Raw genomic sequence first — 27256 nt, 5'->3', positions numbered from 1 at the left:
AGAACACAACTATAGACCACAAAACAGAGTCCAGCATCTAAAGAATAAACTCACCATGCTTAGCTGGATAGATGTGTTTTGAAAAGGCACCCCAAACCTTGAGCTGAAAAAGAGGCTAGATCCAAACATCATCCAAGAAGGCAAGCATCACCAAAATATCCACCTCAATAGAAGAAGGAGGAAAGAAACTTGGTAACAAGGAGCACAAAATAGAGACCACCTGCCTTAAGAAACATAGCATCCAAAACAAAAGAGACAATGCACAAGTCTGAGACCATAAAGCCCCCAACATCACCACCTTAATAGGGTAGGCACAAAATCAAATGTAGGTCATCCGCAAAATGGAGCAACAACAACCTCCCCCCAGCTCCTGCCAATAAAAACCATAGCCTTTATCTCCATCTCAATAAGAAAATGATTATCTCCAATACCCACAATATCTACCTCAATAAAAGACAGGGCCACCTCAAAAGGAAAGACTAGAAATAACCCAGAGACCTAAGGTAAAAGTGACAAAACTAGGAACAGGGAGGTAGACAGGGTAAAACCATCATCAGGGCATAAGGCCCCTTGCAGCCCCACAACCCAAACCCAAGCCAAAAGGAAACCCACCATAGTAGATACCAAGGGGTGAACATCGCCTGAGTCCCAAACACCACTTTTGCATCCACTCACAAGCATCGCCTCCTCAGCCCCATTTTCCGCCTCAAAAACCTCTACAACCACAACATCCACCTTACAGAAATGAATCTACAGGACAAAGACCCCACCATCAAGAGAGAGCCACCAAACCAAATGAGAACAGGGTGAGGCATAATAGCAAAGACCCCAACAACTAACGCTCCCCACAAAAAGACTAATGGGGGCCATGCAGAGGAGAAGAGGGGTCGCTCTGACGGTAACTCGAGCCTCTAAATCCTTTTATGTCTCATCTGAAACCTTTACACCACCCTTCTACATCTGATCACCATATGGAAAGTTGTCCATAGCTCAAAATCTGTCAAGGACAAGGGAACAAGTATAGGCCGCTTGGAACCAGCACACCCCCTCAAACACATTGAATAGAGAAAATCATGCACAAGCCATAGACAGAAGGGAGTTGAAAGCAGCAAGAAACAAAACCCACTCCTCGCCACCATCATCATCATTGCATTCACCCTCCTCCTCAACTGAGAAAACCCTAGCTCTTTATGAGTTGATAGCTACATTAACAGATTCTTGTAAACAACAATCTAGATTTATTTTGGGTAATACGATCAATTACAATAAATTTACCAAAGGAGTTGGCTATCCCCTTGAAAACTCCTATATTCCAAAACTCCAAGGAGAGACTAGGGAGTTGGATCCAAGTAGGGGCCACTACACCTAAATCCTTCCATAAATCAAGATTTGGCTTCCATTTACATAGGGACGGGAAGTTTTTGCTACCATAAGCCTAGGGTCCACCCATGAGAATGCATGACAGATCCTCTTAATTAATAAAACAAGAGATAGACTAAACTCTGCAATTTTCATATTCAACAACATGTCAGGGATCTCGACTTAATGATCTTTGATCATTCATTCCACCTATGATGTAGGAATGTCAAATACTTTCCTCATCTTTTTAGGACTCCCACCGATGAGCTTATCCATGAATGTAGAAGGTTCCACATCTACAAAAAAAGGAGTCAAAATGGTACTGAGAAGAAGGAAAATGCCTGAAAGATTCTGCTACTAGAGGGTCCAAGGGGGGAAAAGGACAAGCTTGAGGCTCATGATTATTGGTCCCCAGAGATTGGGAAACCTATAGGGGGGCACCTCTGCAACATTCATCACAGGTAGCAACAGCCAGAGCAAGTAGGGAACTTGGTATCTGGGTTAGAATGAACCATTTAATTTAATTTCATAAGTTATGCAAGATGAGTATTTATTGATCTTAAGTCAGCTTCAAGAGTGATACATATATAGGTAATAAACTAATTAAAAAACATAAATATCAAGATGATATAATACTATATATAAATATAGATTAATAAAAAAACTCTTAGCATGTCCTTCTTCTAAGTTTATCTTATCAATTTTCATTATTGGTTTTCTTATAGTTAACTATAATCATCTAACTCGTAACATTCCTTGGACCACACAAATATTTCATTATTAACAAATTCTAAGTTATATTTCTCATTGCATTAACTTCATAATTCACTTAATTATTAATGATCAGTGTATCTATGTGGACATTCTTCTTGGATACTAAATGTCAAAGATATCAATACTAGCTCTTTAAATATCAGCCACTTAACTAAAATAGAAAGTAAACCTTAAACTCTTAAATATATAGTGATGGAAACATGAGTTTGTATGATTGCCATTAATGTCAAACTTGGTTGTCCAAATGGATTCTAGTCTAGATATGTCGTGTGTTGGTGTTTCAATTGAATGTGATGTTTTGGTGTCAGCTGAGGCAATATGCAAGAAATAAATTAATGTCTCATTGGTAGAATGATTTAGATTTCTAATTTTTGGGTTTGTGGTTTTTAGAAATTAGTTATTATTGTTCTCTAACAAGAAGGGTTTCTAACATGAATAGCTTCAAGAATCATCTATGTGAATTTTTTAACTTAACATTTTAGATCAAACTCCATGATCCATAATCAAAAAGGGTGTCTATCAAATTGGTTTGGAAAGTCTTCATTAGCCTCCAAATATGTTGTAGCTTATGATGTGTTTTAGTGAACATGATTATGTGGTTCATACAGTATTCTCAATATGATTCTTTTGAGGTGTTTATGTTTTGTAGGTGAGTTATGTTGATTTATGTCTGATACATTAAGTTATGTTGTGGTTTGATGTGTCAGATAGGATTATGCTATTTGGATCATGCTTCTTGGTCTAGATATGAATTGGAGAACAAGTTGGAATATTTTTATAAGTCTTACCATGGTGTGTAGAGATCTACATGGAATAATTTGCATTGGAAAATATATTTTTGGCCGACTGGTTGACAAGAATTATTTTTAATCTACATGTTACATTTGGTGCTGACTTTGGAGGATTTTTTAGCGTGTGTAGATCATTGGATTCATCTTGGAAGGATATGTTATGAATTATTTGGGTCCCTCTTTCTCTTGGAGTGGACTGCTTTGAGTATTTTTGGTATGAGTGTCTTATTTTGTGCAATAATGATTATTCTATTTTGTCCAACCTTCAATTAAATTTTTTATATCCTATCTTATATTTAAGGACTATAGTTGGATGAGTCATGTATGGGATTGTGTGTGAATTGATAAGAAGAAAGGTTGAATGTTGTGCAAGCAGATTTGAGGTTACTGAAGTACGAAAGACAGAGTTGTGAAAGTGATACATTTAGTGAGAGAGTGTGTTACAACTGTATTGATTATTATAGATGTGTTTTTATGATGTTGGTTGCTTGATACAAATGATCAAGAGATCCTTCTTATTTCTATTCTACTATTTCCTTTATTATTGATTGACAACAAGTCCTTCAATAGCACTTTGTATCTTTCCCTAAAGCAGTGAGCCCCAATTGTGCAAGTCCTTGTATCTTGTCTTGAAGTAGTGAGCCTCAATTGTGCAAGTCCTTGTATCTTTCCCTAAGGTAGTAAGAGTTATTCTTGCAAGTATAGAGGTGCATATTGCTCCTTGGCTATGAACCTAAAACATTATAATAATTGTTATAATATATTGAATTTGATTCTCACTGTGGTTTTTCCCTATTTGGTTTTTTCATGTAAATCTAGTGTTCGTGTGGCAATGATTAATGTGGTTTTTAGTATTGTTCTAGGATGGTTGAATGTTGTTTATAATAAGTCTATTTTAAAGATCCAAACCGATTCACCCCTCCACTCTCAGTCATGTCTTGGGTTCAACATATAGTATTCTTAGCTCCTCTCGAAAACTCTTACTAAGACTATTTGCATGCTACAAGTGTGGTCTTATCTTGTTTAATGAGAAAGAATCTTGAATTTAAACAATGGTAAAGGCTCACACACGAAAAAATTATTCACATTACCTCAACTTATACCTAATTGTTAGAAGATTACTTATTTAACTTAGAGACTTCATAATTCATAATAAATAATGTTACTCATGGGTTTAAATAAACTTAAATATGTCTTTCTTCCTTTATTGGACTCTTAAATATAAAATTTCTATTATATCGAACAGTAGGATTGATGGCTAATGCTACTGCTATTATAGTAACATAATTAAAAAAGAGATGTTTCTTTTTTATTTTTAAATCTTAAAAAATCTCAACTTTGTCATATTCATCTAGGCTTCTATACGTATGTCAACTTACCATTTTAAGAGCATAGGCATCTTAAACATTACCTATTCCTTATCGACTGCTCATGAGAAAACTACCAATCATAATAAAGCATTGCATGTATTTGAAATTCATGGAAGATTCCTTGACCATGCACCCTATTCTCATTATTGCTCAGTTTGATTTAGCCTTTACCATCAAAATGTGTTCAACTATTTTCTTAATTAAAAGAAACACTTAATAGTGTTAAGTAAAATTTAACTTAGTATTCTAGTAGAATAATAGTAAAATGATCTTTTAAAATATTTATCTCTAATTTGTTAAAAAAATAGAAGACAAATACTAGAATTATGATGAGATGTGATATGGTAGGATTTCTTAATAAGTGAGATTATTCACTAGATTAAATATAAAATAAACCATCTTACTTATTATTTGATATATTAGAGATACCTGAATCACAATAAACTCATACATTTTTATCAATTACAATAATTTTAAATTATTTAATAATTATAAAATTTAAGATTATATCATGAATATATAGATATGACATGTCCCCTAAGACTTAAAAAACTATAAGAATCAAGAAAAAGTTTAGAGAATTTTTACTATCATCAATATAGACATGACATGTCTCCTAATTTTTTCAGAATTTAAAAGACAATAAGAACCAAGAAAAAGTTTAGAGAAGTTTCTTTTAAGATATGATGTGAACGAAATAACGAGGTCGGATATAACACACATCTTTAAAACATAAAGACCACGCCAAACTTGTTACTGTCTAAAGACAAAACATGCAGAAAGCATGAGATATGTCTTATGATAAATAACTGTAATGAACGGTGTACATTTAGTCCAAGCTATGTGGACTGCATATATGCCGTATGTTGCCCTGTTATTTGAACCAAATAACAATTTATATAATGTAAAGAACACACACCAAACTCATTACTATCTCAAGAAAGAACACGCATAATGCATGCCATGCCGATTTATAGTATAAAAAAGAGGCAAAACTTGTTAACTTGTAGTGTGCAACACAGAGAATTGTAAAGGTGCTTTTTTTAAGAATTGATATAATTTTAAAATCCATTTCACAGGTATAGATGGTATTGGAAAAAATATGGAAGAGAGGGCATAGAGAAGCTGGAGTAATAATTATTCTCACCTCGTCTTATTTGTCCCATTACGTCCACTATGATGTTTTCAACACAATTTTGTTCATCGCTGCCAATGTTTTTGTGATTTCTTTGTATGATTGTAAATTATTGTATACTTTGATGGAAAAATGTAATAATCTTCTACAATCAGAAAAATGGGCTTTTAGTATTATTTGTCAATTGTAGTAAATAGACAAGCTTCTTTTTAAAGTCTATATCATTAAGGTTTATGCCTGTTATGCATTATGGTCGCATCTCTGATTCAATAAAGGATTTAGAAAGAAGCTGGCCTATTTATCTTTCAAGTTGTTCTCTGAATGGGAGAAATGTTTTGTTAATAGCAAATACAAACCCCTCAAATAAATGCAAAGACAACAAGTTTTTAATTCATAGTCGTCGGCTATGCAGGGGAAGAGGGTGGTGTGGATTAAAGTGCTCAAGCAACACTAGTTCCCCTTGAGATTGAGGTATGTTCTTAAGAAATTCGCTACCACCATTGATTTTTGTTTGGTTAACCATTTGTTTTGAGAATTCTTTGACATGGGTTTCTGTTTCAATACAATCTACATATCTTTGGATCCCTCAAATTCCTTGTACACTGGCAATACTTCAATGACAGCTTTTGTAATCAATGACAGACAAACGAGAGGTAAAAATGAGGCATATCAGAATGTGTGCTTTTATTAGCCGGTAGGCTCATATATTGTGAGCTCATCAGTCGATACCTGTCTCACTCCTGCAAACTACCAAATATTACCACTTACGTGAAAACTTTAGAGAGAAAACCTGGAAACAGACATTATGAATGTAGATACGTCAACTTTTTGGTGAATATGTGCACAATTAATGCAAAATATCATTCTGGGTAGATTTTCTGGTTTGCTTGCAGTCCGGATTTGATTTGCTTACATATTTTGTTTGCTGAAGTTCTCTCCGATTTGCAAAATATCATTCTTGATAGATCTTTTGGTTTGCTCGCAGTCCAGATTTGATTTGCTTGTAGATTTTGTTTGATGCGGTCCTGATTTGATTTGGTTTGAATGCAAATTTTCCAAGGTGATATATGCACTTATGCATCACCGCGTAAAACTGTCTATATAAATTCAAGGGATGATTCAATGATCAATTCAAGGATCCGCTGCATCTATAATTTGTATATTTCTTTTCATATGCTTTGTTTAAACTATCATATCTAAAGCAGCGATAGTTACCAAGCATAAAATATCGTCAAAACATGCAATACATATAGGTGTTGTATGAATTAAAAGGGCATGAAAGTATTTGGCCTTGGAGGCACTTGCGGTACATTACTTGCAAGATTTAGCATACTTTTTGTACTGGGATATAACCAGCTCAATTAAATTTTAAGCCTCATTTTTAACTAAATTTCTACTTTGGTAGGGTTCCGTAAATCTTTCCTACAAACCCTGTCGGTTTTCTCTCATCGGCATCATTGACAGTGTGACACAATTTATGCAGAATCTGTACATGCCAGATCATTTATTATTGCAATTGACGTAAATCCCTTGCCATGGCTGAATTCGCTGCTTTCTGGTGTCACAAAGCCTCCATCCAACACCAACCAACATACTTCACTACTTGCAATCTGATCGCTGTAGGACTTTTAGTTTTTATATAATCTCATCTTTATACTTATCCTCACCGTTTAAGTTCAATGCCCTATTCTAGATTATTGTTTTAGTTCGTTCATTGTGTTCTCTTTGATTATGTAACAATTATGTGAATCATGTAGATGAGGGGGACCAATTGTCTCAAATATAATGAATTATGTGAATTTTAAGTCTCTGGAAGACTCTAACAGTACACAAGATAGTTTTGCTACAACTTTATTTTTTCAAGTTTTTGCTTATCTTATTTAGTCCAACCCATCCTCTTCGTGATGATGCTTTGTTTAATGATATATGTAAAAGCTTTGCATCAGAATTTTTTTCACAATCCATCCTGCATCTTGTAACTTTTCTTTCTTTCTTTCAACCCTTAAATGATCAAATTTGAAGCCTAAATTGAGCAATTGTTTGATGATTCCAAAGTTCATCTGTGATATACTTTGAGATCACTATTTTTTTCTTTCAATTTATTTCAATTGTGAGGAAAGTAGAAATGATGTCCAAATTCAAATTCAAATTCTCAATCACCTTCCTCAAACTTTTCTATTGTTATTGTGAGATGATCCAGTATATATTTCATGCATCGTGTTGCTATGTCATGCTATTTAAAGACATACATCATGCACTTAGAGACTTCATATTGGATAGAGCTTTTTATTTCAAACATAATAACATTAAAAGAATCAAATTTGCATTGGTATCATATAAGCCATCTGCATGTTTATAAATGATTTTTTTATTCTTATGCATTATCATTAATTCACTTTGCAATGCAATTTGACCTATGAGAATCAATTCACCTATCATGTTCATTAGCTTCTTAATGTTGTCTCTAGACACCACCTTGAATTCTTGTATATATGGAAGATAAAGGCAAGAAGATCTTCTCACTCTTTCTAATTGAGATTGAATTCATAAGGCTTGAGATGGATATGAAGCATTTTCTTTGTCATATCTAGCCCAGATAAATTCTTTCATAAATTAATTCATTAAATTATCAACAACATTTATTCATCATTGACCCTAAAGCTATGTTCACTTATTAAATTCATTTAATTTTTATATATTTATTTGAATAATTTGTCCCTCAAATATTCACACACAATTCTAGAAACATTGTACTTAAATAATAATTCCCTAGTCATCCCCGTACCCACGACTTGCTTGGGATAGCCAATCTCTTAGTTTTAGGTTGAGATGGTGAGATAGGTCCAACACTGTCTAGGGCACAAGCTCGGAAACTGACACTTAAGACCTGCATAAAATTGAATACCATTATTGGTAATTCTAATATGAAGGACTCACACACTGATAAAGAATTTCATTTGATATTCATTTTGTAATCCTATTACCGAGGTGGGAAGTATCTAGCAGAATGATCCATCGATTTGGGCTTTCTATCTCCGGTTCTGAATTACGAAATGGCTCTCCTTTCTGCTCGCCTCAACAGAAAGCAGTACTGCCGTCTCAACCGAAGCAAAATGGATGGGACTAGCCTCCAACCCCGGTTCAGGATGGATCGGTCTTTCTCGCCAATCTCGGAGATGAAGAAGGAGATTATTATAGTTGGAAGCCGTCCCACCCAACCCTGCGGGGTGGGGAGGGCATGGTCCTTATTCTAGCAGGCGTGTGTGGGGCAGCCCATCTCCTAAACAATCTCCTCCTCCGGCTACCTTCTTTGCGCCCGGGTGGGGGGGGGCTATAGGACGATTGTAGGCAGTTCGCTAGACTACCTATTCTGATCTCGCTGGTTAAGATATCGACGTTTGCTTTCCTCGCCTAACCCCCATCCTATTTTCTTACGCCTACCCGAACCAGAACTCTATTGGGCCGACTGCCACTCCCATGAGTTTAGGCCTTTAGAGATAGAACCCATGGAGATCCCTTAGAATAGTAGGGGCACCCTGAATCCGTTCGAATAATATAAAAAAAAGGCAAAATCTGCCATTGGTGCGAGATTCCTCGGGTATACAGCATATTGAGCCTGTGGAACGTCCTCGCCCTCCAGATAGATAGGCAGGCACTCGATCGATAGATAGATCGAGGGACTCAACCGACACCGACCGGCCTTCTCTCGACTTGTCGAGTCGGGGATAAATCACGGGGACCTAACCGGGGATAGTTCTCGCGTTCTCGGAGCCGAGCGGGAATATAATAAAATAGAATCCGGTAATGAGAGATGCTGGCGTCACTATCGCCGATCTATTGCGTCTAATATAGGAGATGGCGGCAGAACGGCTACGTTCGGAGCAGGGCAAGTGGCCATACCCCTTTGCTCCCCATGCAGGGGGCCCTCCCTTTAGAATAGTAGGGCATCTCTCCATTTCTCAAAAGTCTGGGTCATATGACTGGCAAACCGACAATTATATAGAGGGGGGCCCTCCTATTCTAAAGGAGCTTTGGGTTCGGTACAGTTGTAGGTAGTTAGTGATAGCCGCTTATTTGACTGCATGCTGGATGCCTCACGACAGTACTCGAGGAGCTCTATCTATCTATCTGGAGGAGACTCTCCATTGTCCGCACGCACTCGGCCGGATCCACCATCGTTAGGATGGCAGAGACTATCCTGGATTTTATCGCATGGATCAGTCGAGCCCAACTATATGGAGAGAGGTGGGATGGTAGTTCAGCTATCAAACTATTTCGTTGCCTCCGGTCCGGTAACAGTAGAACTATCCCTCGTCTAGTTGGATGGCTAAAACAAGGATGGTCTAGCTGAAGAACTTAATAGCCAACACCCACGGTAGCTCCTCCTTTCCGAATTGGGGCCAACCCGGGAATTCTAGTTGTTCCCCGGATAGGATGGCACACCTCCTATAGGGTTGGGTTCGAGTTCCATCTATTCTTTAGGTATAGATCGAACGTGACTCCTCGGGCATAAGTTTCCCCGAAATCCGAGCGGAGGCAATAATGAAAGAAAGCTGCTCCAACCACTTATAGATCGGCTGGTGCCTATAGTTTCTTTAGGCCCTACTCAAGTTCCTATAGGCCCTGGTGATTGTCTACTTCTCACAGCACTAGTTAGTGGATGGCCCGGCTGGCCATCCTTCACCCCCGGGTGAAAACGACTAATAGCGAGAAAGGTAGCTCCATTTTCGGCTGGATGGAACTCGATTATAGTTGGAGAAGATTGGCATGTGCGCTATAATGTGTTTTTGTCGGTGCGCTGAAGGTCGAAAAGTGAGGACGTCCCGCCATGAACCAAATGTGAAAAATCTATTACAATTACTGATTATTATCCTTCTATCTTTGATAGATTATTTGAGCAACAAATATTGGAAAATAACACAACTACAATTTTACAAACTCATAAAAAATGCGCAACGCAATGAACACAATATTTTCAGACAATTGTCCCTGGAAAAACCCGAAGGGAAAACCAGTACTGCAGATGAGGAATATATATTAACTATAGCAAATCAAGAGATACAAATATTGCTTGCCTCAACTAGTAGAGCTTCAACGACATCCCAATTTCTCCTACTGAGATTCCACCCCGCTACTATCCCAGCACTATCACTGCGCCCTTGCTAACACTGCAAGTTCTTCACACAATTCATTGTTTTCCAAATGCCCCCTGACCCCCTTATATACTACTTTCATTGGAAAACCAACGACCGAGATTAATTCTCAATAAACGGCTGAGAATAAAAACAACTAAACAACCCTAACCAAATTGGTTGCTAGAAGTTTCTAAAAAGAGTCAAATAATTAATAAAAATTGTTTGACTCTAACTACATTTGTTAGCAAACAATTATTTACTAATTATTTAGCAAATGGAGAAACAACTGTCCAAGCTACCAAACTAACTAACTAACACTTCCTCTTAGTGAGGAAGTTGTTCTGCATGACACCCAACTTCTCTCTGAAGAAGATGAATTTCGCCTTCCCAATGCCTTTGTCAGAATGTCTGCTACCTATTGATCTGTAGGTATAAATTATAGCTGAACAACTCCACGCTGTACACAATCTCTGATGAAGTGATACCTGATGTCTATATGTTTCGACCTATCATGAAACACCGAATTCTTAGTCAACTTAATGCAACTCTAATTGTCGTAGTGTATCACTATAGTCTCCAGCTTCTGACCAAACAAGGCTACTAGTAACTTCCGAAGCCATATAGCTTCACATGTCGCCATGCTAGCTGCTATGTATTATGACTTTGCAGAACTCAGAGCCACAGACTTCTGCTTCCTACTAAATCAAGAGACAACTCCTTATCCCAGACTGAAACAACACCCTGAAGTGCTCCTCTTGTCTGTTGTACTACCTGCCCAATCTGCGTCAGTATAGCCCATCAACCTGATTCCTTCACCTCGAGCATATCTAATCCCATACTTGATTGTACCTCGCAAATAATGCAACACATGCTTTGTTGTTGTCCAATGCACTTCCTTTGGCTCAGCCATGAACTGACTAAGAGAGTTAACTACAAAAGCTATATCTAGCTTGGTGTTGACCAAATACATGAGAGAACCAATCAACTTCCTGAATAATATGGGATCTACATCCTTCTCCCTAGATGTATCTACCTTCCTCCAATTCGTGATCATAGGTGTAGACATGGCTTTGCAATCTTCCATCCTGAACCTTTTCAAGATTTCAATGCAATATTTCCCTTGTCCAAGGAAAATCTCTCCATCTGTCTGCCATACCTCCATGCCTAGAAAGTAGTGCATAAGTCCCAAACCCTTCATCTTGAACTCTGCTGCAAGGTCCCTCTTGCACTCTTCTATGAGCCCTAGTGAACCTGTTAGAAACAAGTCATCCACATATAGAACAAGAATGAGAATCTCACCCCCAACCACCAAGTAGTAGAGATTAGCATCCGCCTCACTCTTCACAAAGCCCATTTCCTGCAAGTAACTATCAATACGTTCATACCACACTCTGGGAGCCTGCTTGAGTCTGTACAAAGCTCTCTTCAATCTACACACGTGGGTCTATTTGTTGTGTGCTACAAAGCCTTCTGGTTGTTTTATGTATACCTCCTCTTTCAATTTGCCATTAAGGAATGTTGTCTTGACATCCATTTGATGGATCTACCATCTCATTTGTGCTGAAATTGAAATTACAGCTCATATAGAAGTATACCTGGCAACTGGAGCAAATGTCTCCTCATAGTCTATTCCCTCCTTCTGAGAGAACCCTTTTGCCACAAACCTTGCCTTGTATTTCTCAATGCTACCATCTGCACCGTGCTTGACCTTATAGATCCAATGTGATCCAACCACAGCTCTATCTGTTGGTCTAGGCACTACCTCCCAAACATCATTCTTCATAATTGAAGTATACTCCTCAACCATAGCATCTTCCCACACTTGATGTTGTGCAGCCTCCTGATAGCTAGAAGGTTCACTATCTACCAACTGACTAACTAATGCAACATAGTCATCAAACTTGGCTGGTTGTTTTCATTGTCTACTACTCCTCCTAGGATTACCCACTAACTCCTGAGTATTTCTTTGTGCCTGTTGAACCTCACGGTTGTTGCTGCCAACTATAGAAGATGAAATATCAACCTCCATGTCTTCTTGATGCATCTCTTCTTGCACCTGTTGCTCCATACTCTGAGAACTCTCACCTCCCGAGTCTATGCTTGTACTAGTAACTGTACTAGAGCTTTGTTGGCCTTGATTCAATTGAGTGATACTTGGAGCTTGTGTTGGTTCCTCACTCTGATCATCTGCTGGAAAATCTTTGGACCTTCTAAATTTCTTGTCCTCCATGAACTTGACATCACATCGAACAATAATCTGCCTGGTCCCTAGAATGAATATGTGATATGCCTTTGAGGTTTCACTGTACCCCACAAAGTACCCTCTTTCTACAGTCTGATCTAACTTGGTACGTGTATCCTTTGGAATATGACAATATGCCAAACTCACAAAGATCCTGAAGTGACTAACATCTAGCTTCTTCCCAGTGAATGCTTCCTCTGGTATCATCTTCCCTAGCACCTTATGTGGAACCCTATTGCCTTTATACTCACCTCCATTGTTTGACCAAAGAACCTTTATCTTCTTTCCCATTGAATTCTCTACAAGAGCTTTCAACTCTTGGAAGCGACTAAAAACTTCATCCTTGGTCTTCAAGAAGTATATCCAAGTCTTCCTGGAGAAATCATCATTAAAAGTAACAAAGTACTCATACCCTCTAAGAGATTTCATCGACATTGGTCCACATACATCTGAATGTACTAGATCAAGAACACCCTTGGATCTAGTGTCACTCCTTGGAAAAGATGCTTTTGCAAACTTCTCCAACACACATCCCTTACATACATCATTGTGCTCTATGCTCACCTCTGGAACCCCTGTCACAGTCTCATGAAGCAATTTAAGTGCTCCATGATATATATGGTCCATCCTCCTATGCCATAGCTCTCCAAGATCTCTAGGATTACTGTTGCTCATGAGTGCCTTAAGAGTATCAAACTGCAACCTATAAAGTCAACCGCTCCTAACTCCAATAGCTATGGGTGATTTCCAATCCTTATGCTTAATCAATACATGTACCCCTCTAAAGAGTACATTGTACCCTTTGTCCTGAAGGACAAATATAGAAATCAAATTCATCCCTAAGCCTAGAACATGCAACACATCATGAAGAGGAATCATTTTACCATTCTCCCTCTAAAACTGAATAGTCCTTGTCCCAATTGAGTTGAGTTTGGACATGTTTCCCATAGAGATCTGGATTCCGGTGCTCTCCTCCTTATAAGTGGAGAAGTATTCACTAACTCCTATCATATGAAATGACACCCCACTATCTATGTACCAAACACTCTGTGAGGTTGAGCTAACCATACATGCTATGAGTGCAAACTCATATTCCATTCTATTCGAGAGTTCATCTGCACTTGCTAAAGCTGCAACTTGCTTCTTGCCTTTCTTATCATTCTTCTTCCTTTCTAGGCAATCGCTGACATAGTGGCCAAACTCGTGACAGTCGTAGCACTTGATCTTCAACAAGTCTTTCTTCTTCTTCTCACCTTGTGGATTTGATCCTTTGGTGGACCCCTTCTTTGCTTTTCCTTTACCCGCTAGGGCAATGTACTCCTATTCTGCCTCACTTTTCTGACTCTTATTGTTGGCTCCATTGACAAGGCTTAGTCTAAGCTCCTCCTAAGTGAAGTCACTCCAAAGTCGATCCCAACTTGGTAAGGTGTCTCGTCCATTAACATCTTGAACAAAGACATCCCGCTACTTAGAAAACCCATTTAGGGCTCTCCGTACTAGCTCATCATCACTTGGTTTATCTCCAACAGTTGCTAACTCATCCTTGACAAGTCTGAGTCTAGTGAGGTAACTCGTCACATCTTCTCCCTTATTTATTCATGTATTCCTCAGCTTTTCTCTGAGAATCAGCTTCTGATTAGTGGTAGCATTCTGGTACAGATTCAGAATGGTATCCCACATCTTCTTTGCAGTATCTAACTCTGCAATATGTGGAACTATATGGTCCTTGACACCATCAAGGATTAGCCTCCTCGCCTCGGAATCATCCTTCTTGTATGTTGCAAGCTGTGTTGCATCTGTAGGTATAGTCACAACAGTGGTAACATATTCCTTGATACCATTCTCTTCTAGCAATAAAGAAATTCTGGCTTTCCAGACACCAAAATTAGAGGCTCCATCCAATCTATCCTGATCTCTTAAACCAACTGAGGCCATCTCAAAGGTTAAAGCAAATAAAAATTCTAAAGAGGTTAAACTAGGTTTTATAAACCCTTAGTTTCCTTCACCTAGGGTAAATCTCTTCTACCCTTAACTTAGCTCTGATACCATATGAAAAATCTATTACAATTACTGATTATTATCCTCCTATCTTTGATAGATTATTTGAGCAACAAATATTGGAAAATAACACAACTGCAATTTCACACTCATATAAATGCGCAACACAATGAACACAATATTTTTCGGACAATTGACCGTGGAAAAACCCTGAAGGGAAAACTAGTACTGTGGATGAAAACTATATTAAAACTTCAACAAATTAAGAGATACAAATACTACTTGTCTGTTAATGGCAGAGCTTTGACGACCTCCCAATTTCTCCTGCTGAGATTCCACCCCGCTACTATCCCAATGCTATCACTGTGTCCTTGCTAACACTGCAAGACTACTTGCTAGCACTGCATGTTTCTCCACACAATTCATTATTTTCCAAATTCCCCCTGACCCCTTTGTATACTACTCTCGTTGGAAAACCAACGGCTGAGATTAATTCTCAATAAATGGCTGAGATTAAAAACAACCAAACAACTCTAACCAAATTGGTTGCAAGAAGTTTCTAAAAAGAGTCAAATAATCAATAAAAATTGTTTGAACTCTAACTACATTTGTTAGCAAACAATTATTTACTAATTATTTAGCAAATGGACAAACAGCTGTCCAAGCTACCAAACTAACAAACTAACACCAACCAAAGCCACCCCAAGAGGAATTGCTGGAGCGCAAAAGCTCTATCCCTTTGCTCGCTTGAAGATCTTGGTCGACCAGCTAGCTTCATTCATAAGATAGATACATTGCAGTTTCCGTCCAGGGGCGACATTTTCATCAATCCTTGTCCTCGTATAATTGTATCTAGTAGGACGGACTACTAGCTCCCGCTTGGCCAAGGGTTCACCTTCCCTATAGTAGTAGCGGGAGAAAGCAGCTAGCTAAGCATCTAGCCCTCCCATTTTGAAGGATCTTTTATTCTCATTCATCACACTTGACCTCCATTCAGTCGACTTGCCCCCATTGCGCTCGGGCCTAGCAGGGAGATCCTTTGGTGGGGGCTGGGGGTAGGGCAGCTCAGAGAGATATATAGGCCCGCCATCCATATAAGATTATCTAGATGTTCGCTATCCTATCGCCCACCCCGACTGACCTTTATTCCCACCCCCCTACCCTTCTATAGGCTAGTGAGCTGATTAATTAACCATAGAATTTTAGATCAATGATAAACTATCCTCACCTTGGGAGTAAGATACATAATTTTCGTCGTCTATTTTGAAATCTTGCCCAACTTGTAGCACCACCAAGTACGCCAGGTGTGAGCCGTCAACACTCAAACCCTTGTAGAAAATCCGCTGGGGATCACAAATGCATATAAGGATAGCGCTGTTTCAATCTCCATGTATAAGAAGCAATCTAAGGAGCACTTGGTATCTCTACGAAATGTTATCACACGTTCATCCGTGGAGCGCCACAATTAAAACCTGGCATGCCCATCGCATTAACAACAATCTATTCCCATCATCATTGGAGATTTTGATCCAACTCAGCCTACTTACAAAAAAAAGGCACAATTAACATACCCTTTTTGCAAATGACATGATCGAGAAAGGTTACCCCATTGCTGATTTGGCCTAGTCATCTGCTAATGAATTTTCTTCTCTATAAACCTGTGTTATTTTGAAATCATCAATCTTCCCAATTAGTTACCATATCAGCTTGATCCACTTACCAATTTTTCAGTTTAGAGTTGTCTTCTGTCGAATCACATTAATAGTAATGAGAGAGTTCCCTTCCAAATGCAAACGATTCACTTTGAACTCTATTCCACATTGGAGGCCTAACAATGCTACTCGAAATTCTATTAAGGATATTATTATGGGTTTACTCTTGGTCTATGTGCCTTTCTTAAGTTATGAGTTGGAAGTCCTTACTACTATTTAAGTGTCGTATATATTCTGGGTTGTTTTGGCCTTTCTCTTTTTTTGTTTTATTTCTGCAATTTTTGGATCAAGGCCCTTCCCTACTTATATAATCAAATACATGAACCAATTTATTAAACCAAAAATTCAAAAGTTAAATTATGATAATTATATTTATAATTAAAATTAAGAAAATCTTACTTTGAATTAAAAATAAACATAACTATTTTAATATTTTCAAATTATAAGGGAATCTTTTCCTTGACCTAATTCTAATATATCATTTTATACCTCTCATTATCAATATAATAAATTCAATTTAAGTGAAAAATATAATCTATAATAAGCACAACAAAGGTTATTAGACATTAACCCAAATATACTCCTTGAGAATCAATTAACATAACTTTTAGATTTCATATTCGACGCTTATTCATAATTTTCAATGTAGCCTATCTTTTAGGGGTACTATACTCTTCTTGTATTATTACCCTTTAATTTAAGAGAAGTATTTCCAATTAAAATTAGAGGCCTAGATTTATTGTACTCTTCTAATCCACAGCCCAAACCCATTTATAGATGTACCCGAATTAATTGATTTAAACTAATTTAATTATTACAAAAAATAATAATAAGTATTTTGAAAGACATCTCATTTTCAAATCTAGGGGTATACTCCAATTCCATAACTTAGTAGGTTTATCATTTCTCTATCTTTGATATCTAGGTTAGAATGAACCATTTAATTTAATTTCATAAGTTATTCAAGATGAGAATTTATTTATCTTAAGTCAAGTTCAAGATTGATACATATAGAGGTAATAAACTAATGTAAAGAACATCAATATCAAGATGATATAATACTATATATAAATATAGAATAATAATGAAACTCTTCGCATATCCTTCTTCTAAGTTTATCTTATCAGTTTTCATTATTGGTTTTCTTATAGTTAACTATAATCATCTAACTCTTAACATTTCTTGGCCCAAACAAATATTTCAATATTAGCAAATTCTAAGTTATATTGTCATTTGCATTAACTTAATAACTCGCTCAATTATTAATGATCGGTGCATCTATGTGGACATTCTTGTTGGATGTACTCAATGTCAAAGATATCAATACTACCTCTATAAATATCAACCACTTAACTAAAATATAAAGTAAACCTTAAACTCTTAATTATATACTATTGGAAACATGAGTTTGTATGGTTGTCATTAATGTCAAACTTAGTTGTCTAGATGGATTCTAGTCTAGATATGTCTTGTGTTGGTGTTTCAATTGAATGTGATGTTTTGATGTTGGTTGAGACAATATGCAGGAAAAAAAATTAATTTCTTATTGGTAGAATGATTTAGATTTCCAATTTTATGGTTTGTGGTTTTCAAAAGTCAGTTGTTACTATTCTCTAACAAGAAGGGTGTCTAACATGAATAGCTTCAAGAATCAACTGTGTGAATTTGTTTGCTCAATGTTTTGGATCAAACTCCATGATCCATCATCAAGAAGGGTATCTGTCAAACTGGTCTAGAAAGTCTCCGATGACCTCCAAGTATGTTGTAGTTTATGTTGTGGTTTAGTGAATATGATTATGTGGTTTGTAAAGTACTCTCACTATGATTCTCTTGAGGTGTTTTTGTTCTATAGGTGAGTTATGTTGATTTATGTGTGATACACTTAGTTTTGTTGTGGTTTGATTTGTTAGATAGGATTATGTTATTTAGATCAAGCTTCTTGGTATGGATATGCATTGGAGAGTAGGTTTGAATATTTTGATGGGTTTTACCAAGGTGTGTAGAGATCTATATAGAATAATTTGCATTGGAAGATATCTTTTTGGCCAACTGGTTAACAAGCATTATTTCCTATCTACATGTTACATTTGGTACTAACTTTAGAGTATTTTTATCATGTTCATTGGATTCATCTTAGAAGGATGTGTTATGAATCATTTGGTTCCCCTCTTTCTCTTAGAGTGGATCACTTTATGTAGTTTTGGTCTAGATGGCTTGTTTTGTACAATAATGATTATTTTGTTTTGGTCGACCCTCAATTAAATTTTTTATGTTCTAACTTATATTTAAGGAGTGTGGCTGGATTTGTTGTGTGTGGCATTGTATGTGAATTGATGAGAAGCAAGGTTAAATGTTGTACAAGCAGATTTGAGGTTACTAGAGTGTGAAAGATAGAGTTGTGAAGGTGATACATTTAGTGAGAGAGAGTGTTGTGACTATGTTGATTATCAAAGATGTTTGTCATGATGTTAATTTCTTGATACAAATGATCAAGGAAAATTTTATGATCAAGAGATCCTTCTCATTTCAATTCTACTATTTTCTTTGTTGTTGATTGACAACAAGTCCTTTAGTAGAACTTTGTATCTTGCCCTAAAGCAGTGAACCTCAATTGTGCAAGTCCTTGTATCTTGCCTTGAAGCAATGAGCCTCAATTGTGAAAGTCCTTGTATCTTTCCCTAAGGTAGTGTGAGTTATTCTTGCAAGTCCAGAGGTGCATGTTTCTCCTTGGCAGTGAACCTGAAATATTGTAATTATTGTTATTAATATAGTGAATTTGATTCTCACCGTGGTTTTTCCTTATTTGATTTTTTCACGTAATTCTTGTGTTCATGTGGTGATGCTTAATGAGGTGTTTAGTATTGTTCTAGAATGGATGAATTTTGTTTATAATAAATACACTTTGAAGATCTAGACTCATTCACCCATCCACTCTCAATCCTACTTTGGTTTCAACATATAATATTCTTAACTCCTCTCCAAAACTCTTACTAAGACTATTTATTGACTATTTGCATGCTATAAGTGTGATCTTATCTTGTTTAATAAGAAAGAATTTTGAATTTAAACAATGATAAAAGCTCACACACGAAATAATTATTCACATTACCTCAACTTATACCTAATTGTTAGAAGGCTACTTATTTAACTTAGAGATTTCATAATACATAATAAATAAGATAACTCATGGGTTTAAATAAAATTAAATATGTCTTTCATTCTTAATTTAACTCTTAAATCTAAAATTTATATTATATCAAACAGTAGGCTTGATGGCATGGTGCGGCTAAGGGTAACCCAGGGTTGACTAGGTGTGGGGGAGTGATTAGAGATGAGAATGGTAGATGTCTTGCATCGGTGGCACTCCCCATGGGTAACCAAACCCACCGCTTAGCAGAAGCCATGTGCGCCTACCAAATGCAAGAAATTGCAAGGTGTCTTAATTACAAAATGGTATGGATTGAAGGTGATTCTAACAACATTATTAAATTTCTTAAAGAGGAGTATAAAGTTTCATGGACTATTGAAAATATTATAAAGTCCTCAATTGAGATATTTTAATCCTTCGAAAGATGCTTCATTTCTCATTCCTATAGGAAAATCAACATCGTGGATAATTGTCTTGCTAATTTGGGGGTGAAATCTAAATCAAAATACACTTGGTACGAGGAGGACACCTTGGCGGGAGACGTTAAAGCCCTTTTATCATATGGTCTAACACATGGTAATATTAGCAATTTTCCCATTTCTTTTTATAATACAAATCATTGATTATGTGATCATTAGTGCAAATAGTAATTGTCAGAAATCCTTATCTATCAGTGTCTTCATATTGGTTACGCACACTTTCTGGTTTGTTCCTGGCTTTATCAGGTTTGTTGGATCTTCTGAGTGTAGTTTGGTTTTCTACCTTTTTGGGGCTTATCTTTCTCTGTTCTGCAAGATGGGTGGGAGTAGACATATAGTGGAGCCTGCGAACTTTGAGGAGTGGAAAAAAAATGCAACCATTTGGTATCGGCTGCAACAAGGTGGGGTTATGCATTTCCTTGAGAGGCTTCACAAAAACAACCAGAGAGTGACTAAGATTTTGGTGATGGAATGGAAGAATGGGAAGGTCAATCTTTTTGGCAAGGCATTTGTGGTGGATGAGAGCCTCATTGCCAAGGTCAATGGCCTTTCTATCGAAGAAATTAAATTTTACAGGAACAGGAAGCTATCCAATGGTGTTGTAAAGAAATTCACAAAGACGGTGAAGGAGAAGGTGGAGTTGGTTAAGGTTAACAAGTCCAACTTTGAACCAAAGAAAATTAAGCCCATTTGGAGGGAACTTCTTAAATCCATCATGGAGTTCTTCACTCTGGACAACAGGTTTACAAAAATTTATGGTTACCACTTCGTCCTGCTAAATCACTTCAGGCATAAGTTGAAGATTTCTTTCCCCTTTTACTTGCTTTATTCTTTGAATGCCAACATTAATGAACATAGAAAGAACCCCCACATTAATTCGATCTTGGATCAAGGTTTATTTTTTCTTATGGGCAAGTGCAAGGTAATGAGTCACAAATTTGCGGAAGTCCACATGTTGGAAAATGTGCTCTTATAAACGGGGGCCTATTTTCAAAAAATGGGGGCCCGTTTATGCTTCGGGCTCCCGAGCCAAAAGGTAACAGGGGCCCGAGGCAAAAATAAATGGGCCCCCATTTTTTTCTACAATGGGGGCCCACTTTTAAACAAAACGGGGGCCCGTTTTTTAGAAATGGAGGCCCATTACTAAATTGTATTTTTCCTTTTTTTTCACAATCTGCCCTTATTTGAAAATGGGGGCCCGTTCTGTGGAAGTTGATTCCACAACCCGCCACTTGGCTCGGGATTAGGCCCAGGATAGGCCTGGGATGGTCACACCTAAGACATGGACCTGCAAATTCAAATCTCCATGAATGAAAGCACAAATACGATCTTCTGAAATAATTTACGTGCTTGTAATTAGAGAATTTTTATACGAAATTAAAACCAATTTTAGATTATATAGTCTAGATTCTAAATATCTAAATTTATTTAAAAATTGATTATCTTAACTATTTTTCATTTAATTTATACTAAATCAGGTGCATAAACTTGAAATATTAACTAATTTTGTTAATTTAATAACTTTTTTATTTTAATGAATTTTGAAAAAAAAATTATATGTCATCAATGTACACAAAATTCTTTTCTATTTAAAAAAAATTAAAATTAAAAATATTAAGTTTACGTCAAATTATGTGGGCCATACACGTCAAATTTTTAAAAACATAATTACGGTCATTAAAAAATTAATTAAATATAAAATATTTAAAACAAAAATACAAAAAATTATGCTCATCAATCTTCAGTGAGTTACAAACAATTTCCCAAAATGGTTTGAGAAAATAATTTTAATTGTGTCAAAAAGTGTCGGTCGTACACATGCATGGTATGGTCCTGAAACAGGCATTTTTAAAACATATTTTTTAGAACTCCATTCCAAAAGTTATTTTTTATTATGTGGGTATTAAAATAAATTACATATTTGGAAAGCAGACTCAAAGGGATATCTTTTATATTACTAACTTTTTCCAAGATTCAATCTCCAAGTGTTTCAAAATTTAAGCTCTAATGAGACAAAATCTGAAAATCAAGGAAAACACTTCAACTTTTTGGCCAAAAAGTGGACTCGGCTTCTTGCACTGACCCTTATCTACGAGAATTGTAAGGCTTGGGCTTCTGAGAACCCTAATAAGGCTACTTCAGTCTATGATTATGATGGGTAGGGTAGTGGTATCTCTGAGAAAGGGGGATAGGATACTAAATATGATGACGAAGAGGCCACTCCCCCCTCCCAAGAAACCTAAAAGGGAACAAAAGCATTTTTCTATTGGGACTAGCAAGGGAAAGGGATCTCCTTCGATATGGGGAGATAAGTATGCGAAGAATACCAAGGGGAAAGGTAAACCATCTGCTTTTGTGATTTTTGATAGCTCCTTGGAATATGATGAACCTATGTCCCCTTCTAACTCTAAGGAATCTCTTTCTCCTCATGATAAGGAGTTGGAATTCTCAGGAGTCTTTGGATTTGAGTTTTCAAGACTTTCAACCCAAGAAAGAGATAGATATTGGGTTTTGAAGAATACCACTTTGTTTATCTCTTCTAACTCTTTAGATGGTCTTTTCACAAGATTAAAAGCCTCAACCTAAAACAGAGAGCCCTTTCCTCAAATTTTGAATATTTACAAGTCAAGGGGGATGTGGGGGAGAAGTTACAAGCTACAGCTAAGCCTATGCAATCTGGTGGAATGAAGGAGAAACATCGGGGGACCTCTGTTTGCACCCTTTGGAATGAAAATGAAAAGCAAATGATGGTGGGTTGTTTAACCAAGAATTTGGAGGCCACGGAGAAAATGAAACATAGGTATGATAACAGGTTTAGGGAAGTGAAACAAAGGACTAACAAATGTGAAACCACCCTATGAAAAATCATGGAAGACAGTCATAAAATTGTCAAATCTGTGGTAGATAACATGAGAATTGTGGTGGCTAAGATGGAAAAGTTTCACAGGGATAGGGTATTTGTTGACCTGGACCAGGATAAGGACTTGGGAACTGAGGACACTTCTGGACCGAGCAAGAGAACCAAAGCTAGCACAAAGAAGAGGTCTGCTAATCTTCCCTAGGATATCCTAGACTTGAAGGATATGGCCTAGAAGATGGATCGGCTTGAAGGTGAAGTTGTTGAAACCTTAAAGAACATGTTTTAGTGAAATATCCCTTTTTTTGTTGTTGCTTGGCTTCTCTGCTGGCTTTTTGTTGGCTTTTTGTTGTTGTTGGGCAGTGTTTAGCTGTTTGTCTCTTTCTCCTATCTGTTCTATTATTTCTTTGGTTTGCTCTATTTTGAGGGGCTTAACTGAAATATCATATATAACTTCTGTGTAAAGTGTTTTGGGTCCCTTCAAAACCTGTTTTTTCCATAATAAAAAATAGTAGGCCTGATCGCTAATGCTACTACTATTATAGTAACATAATTAAAAAGAGATGTTTCCTTTTTTATTTTTAAATCTTCAAAAATCTCAAGTTTGTCGTATTCATCTAAGCTTCTATACATATGTGAACTTACCATTTTAAGAGCATGGGCATCTTAAACATTACCTATTCCTTACTGACTCATCATGAGCAAACTACCAATCATTTTAAAATATTGCATGTAACTGAAACTCATGGAAGATTCCTTGACCATGCACCTTATTCTCATTATTTCTTAGTTTAATTTAGCCTTTACCATCAAAACACGTTCAACTCTTTTCTTTAATTAAAAGAGACACTTAATCAAGTTAACTAAAAATTAGCTTAATATTTTAATAGAATAATAATGAAATGATCTTTTAAATATTTCTCTAATTTGTAAACATAAATGGAGGAAAAATATTAGAATTATGATAGGATGTGATATGGTAGGATTTCTTAATAAGTGAGATTATTCACCAAATTAAATATAAGATAAACCATCTTACATATTTTTCCATCGAGAGGTGTAACAACACCCACCCAACTTTCTTATTTTAATCACTAGACAACAAATAATTTAAAAATAAGTTAAGACTAAAATCTAAATTAAAAAATAACTTCCTATTATTATTATTTATCAAATGAAAAAATTATATTTTTAAATATAGATTTAAATTAAAAGAAACAAATCTAAATTAAAAAAACAACTTCTTATTATTATTATTATTATTTATTAAATACTATATATATATATATATATTAAAAAATTCTATATTTTTTCACATGCAAATCATTCCAGATTCTAAAATGATATTAAATTCTAAAAATTAAATTTAGAAACCTCTAAAAAAAATTCATAGAAATCATTTCATATTTTAAAATAACATTAAATTTTAATAAATATTAACCTTAGAAAATTAATTAATCTGTCTTAAAAGTAAAGATTTTTCAAATTTGATATCTTTTTTCTACATAAATTTAATTTATAAAATATAGATATACTAGTTTGATATATTAAAATATCTGAATTACAATATCATACAATTTTTCTTATTAGAATAATTTTTAAACTATTTAATAATTATAACATTTAAGATTATATAATCAATATACACATGACATGATTTCTCCTAATTATTTTAAGATTTAAAAACAATAAGAACCAAGAAAAAATTTAGAAAATTTTCTTTTAATATCTGGTGTGGACAAAATAGCGAGGTCGGATATAATACACATCTTTAAAATATGAAGACCACGCCAAACTTGCTACTTTCTCAAGAGACAACATACAGAAAGCATGAGATATAAAATGTTTTAGGATAAACGGTGTACATTTAGTCCAAGCTCTCTGGACTGCATATGTGCCGTATGTTGCCCTGTTATTTGAACCCAATAACAATTTATACAAACACAACACCAAACTTATTACTCTCTCAAGAGAGAACACGCATAATGCATGCCATGCCGTTTTATAGTATAAAGAAGAGACGAAACTTGTTAATTTCGTAGTGTGCAACACACAGAATTTTAAAGGTGCATTTTTTTAAGAATTACGTCGCATGAAATATATTTTTAAAATTGAATTCACAGGTATAGATGGTATTGGAAAAAATATGCAAGAGAGGGCGGCATCCGAGCAGCAGGAGTAATAACTTTTCTCGCCTCGTCTTCTTTGTCCTATTACATCCCCTATGATGTTTGTATGATTTTAAATTAATATTGTATATTTTGATGGAAAAATGTAATAATCTTCTACAAACAGAAAAATGGGCGTAGAATTATTTGTCAAAGGATTTAGAAAGAAGTTGGCCTATTTATCTTTCAAGCTGTTGTCTGAATGGGAGAAATGCTTTGTTGACAAGCAAATAAAAACCCCTCAAGCAAATAAGTTATTAATTCATAGTCGTTCGGTATGCAGGGGAAGAGGGCGGTGTGGATTAAAGTGGTCAAGGAACACTTGCCATTGAGGTATGTTCTTAAGAAACTCGCTACCACCATTGATTTTTGTTTGGCTAACCATTTGTTTTGCGAATTCTTTGACATGGGTTTCAGTTTCAATACAATCTAAATCGCAGGATTTGGGTAATGTTAGTGTACTGGATCACTCGCTTCACATCAATGGAAACGGCAGCTTAAACTAGAGGTAAAAATGAGGCATATCAAATGTAGTGCTTTTATTCTTATATATTGCATCGGTTCCACGCTAAATTTTCTCCTCTCCATGGCAACGCAACTTGTATAAAAATAAATATTCACTACTTTGAGTATTTGTTTGTGTCGAGTTGATTTTTCTTTATTAGATCACTGGGCAATTATACAATTAGAATAATGACTAGGCATTAATGTAATTTGAATATACATCAAATAAAAAGAAGATTATCTAGTTTCTTTGAGTGTTGAATCTGATACATAAATTTCCTTTTTGAAAAATCCGATATGCTCTTAGTGCGTATTTTGAAGTTCGTTTCTTGTAACATTGTCAGCGGCCAAGGTACATGTTTAAACCTTTGGCATGATTCATTAAGCTGGATATAGTCAAGTAATATTAAAATTTGTTTTGTTCAGTGGATGGCCGTAGAAGAATTTGCAGTTTAGAGCAAACATTTAAAAGACATGGTTGGTGTGTGAAGGATTTTCAGCCATTGAGATGCCTGCTAATTCGTGCAAACCCTAATGTTTGGTGATTGAAAAGCGAAAATTCAATGGATTTTGGTAGTCTGAATTTGACACGTGCAAACCCTCATGTTTGGTGATTTTCAATATTATTTTTAATTCTGTTTATTCTTTCATGCAATACAGTTTTTCTGTAAAAATGCTTTTCGAGGATTCCGGCTGTTATGGTTGTTCCCATTATGGGATATTATTATAAAGCAAAAGGATTCTTCAGTTTTTTCTCAAGGAAATCTTTTATGATTCAGAAACATGGATGTCCTGAACCACTCATCATTTAGACAGAATCTTCTCTAAGCTTCCAAAGTCTAACAATGTTTATTTTAATTTTTAATAGTTATCCTAAATTAAATTTACTATTAAAATAAAATGCTTGAAATATAAAATTTAGTTTAGGTTTAGAAATAAAATTTGATTTCATGAAAAAATTACAAAAGAATTATGTTTGTGTTAGTTGTGTTCACATGGATAGCTTATTATAAATCAAAAGTTTTATAAATCCCTTCTAACAAGAAATTTTTTGAGCTTCGAATGTTATAAATGAAATCTTCTTATCAAATGAATCAAAGCTTCTCCTAATTTCTAATGTTATTTTGTGGTAGTGCTCTTTTTAAAATTAAAACTTTATTTATTAGTTTCTTAAAAAGTATATTCAGTAAATTTCTATTAAAATTAAATGCTTAAAATACTAAACTAATTGAATCATATAGCAAATGAATATTGGGGAACACCAATTATTTGTTCAATTTATATCATAAACATGAGTCTAACTAAGAGTGTAGAGAAGCTTGGAGTGGTAAGAGTCGCAATGTATCTCAATTGAGGATTTTTGCATGTATGGATTATGCACATGTACCTAAAGAGATGAGAAGGAAGTTGGATGGTAAAAGTGAGAAGTGTATTTTTATTGGATACAATGAAGAGTCTAAGACATACAGACTCTATAATCCCATCACCAAAAAATATATTATCAATAGAGATGTTGAGTTCAAGAAAAAAGAGGCTTAGGATGGAAGCATAGATATGTCTATTGCAGAGGGAGTTGTATTATCT

The 27256-nt window shown here is 35.7% G+C and overlaps 1 long non-coding RNA gene across 2 annotated transcripts; it reads left to right on the top strand.

Annotated features, from left to right (window-relative positions):
* The first annotated feature begins 5321 nt into the window (after positions 1-5321).
* Positions 5322-25926, top strand: LOC131063590 (uncharacterized). 2 transcript variants are annotated; one of them, XR_009111091.2, is made up of 4 exons: positions 5322-5424; positions 5842-5900; positions 25452-25501; positions 25609-25926. It is a non-coding gene; the product is annotated as an uncharacterized LOC131063590 (long non-coding RNA). The 2 variants fall into 2 exon arrangements; XR_009372323.1 differs by lacking the exons at positions 5322-5424; positions 5842-5900 and adding an exon at positions 25034-25178.
* The last annotated feature ends 1330 nt before the right edge of the window (positions 25927-27256 follow it).

The sequence above is a fragment of the Cryptomeria japonica genome, chromosome 4 (assembly GCF_030272615.1).
Source record: "Cryptomeria japonica chromosome 4, Sugi_1.0, whole genome shotgun sequence".
In the NCBI taxonomy this organism is placed as follows: Eukaryota; Viridiplantae; Streptophyta; class Pinopsida; order Cupressales; family Cupressaceae; genus Cryptomeria; species Cryptomeria japonica.
Note: the sequence above shows the minus strand (reverse complement) of the source record. Positions and strands in the feature narration are given on the sequence as shown.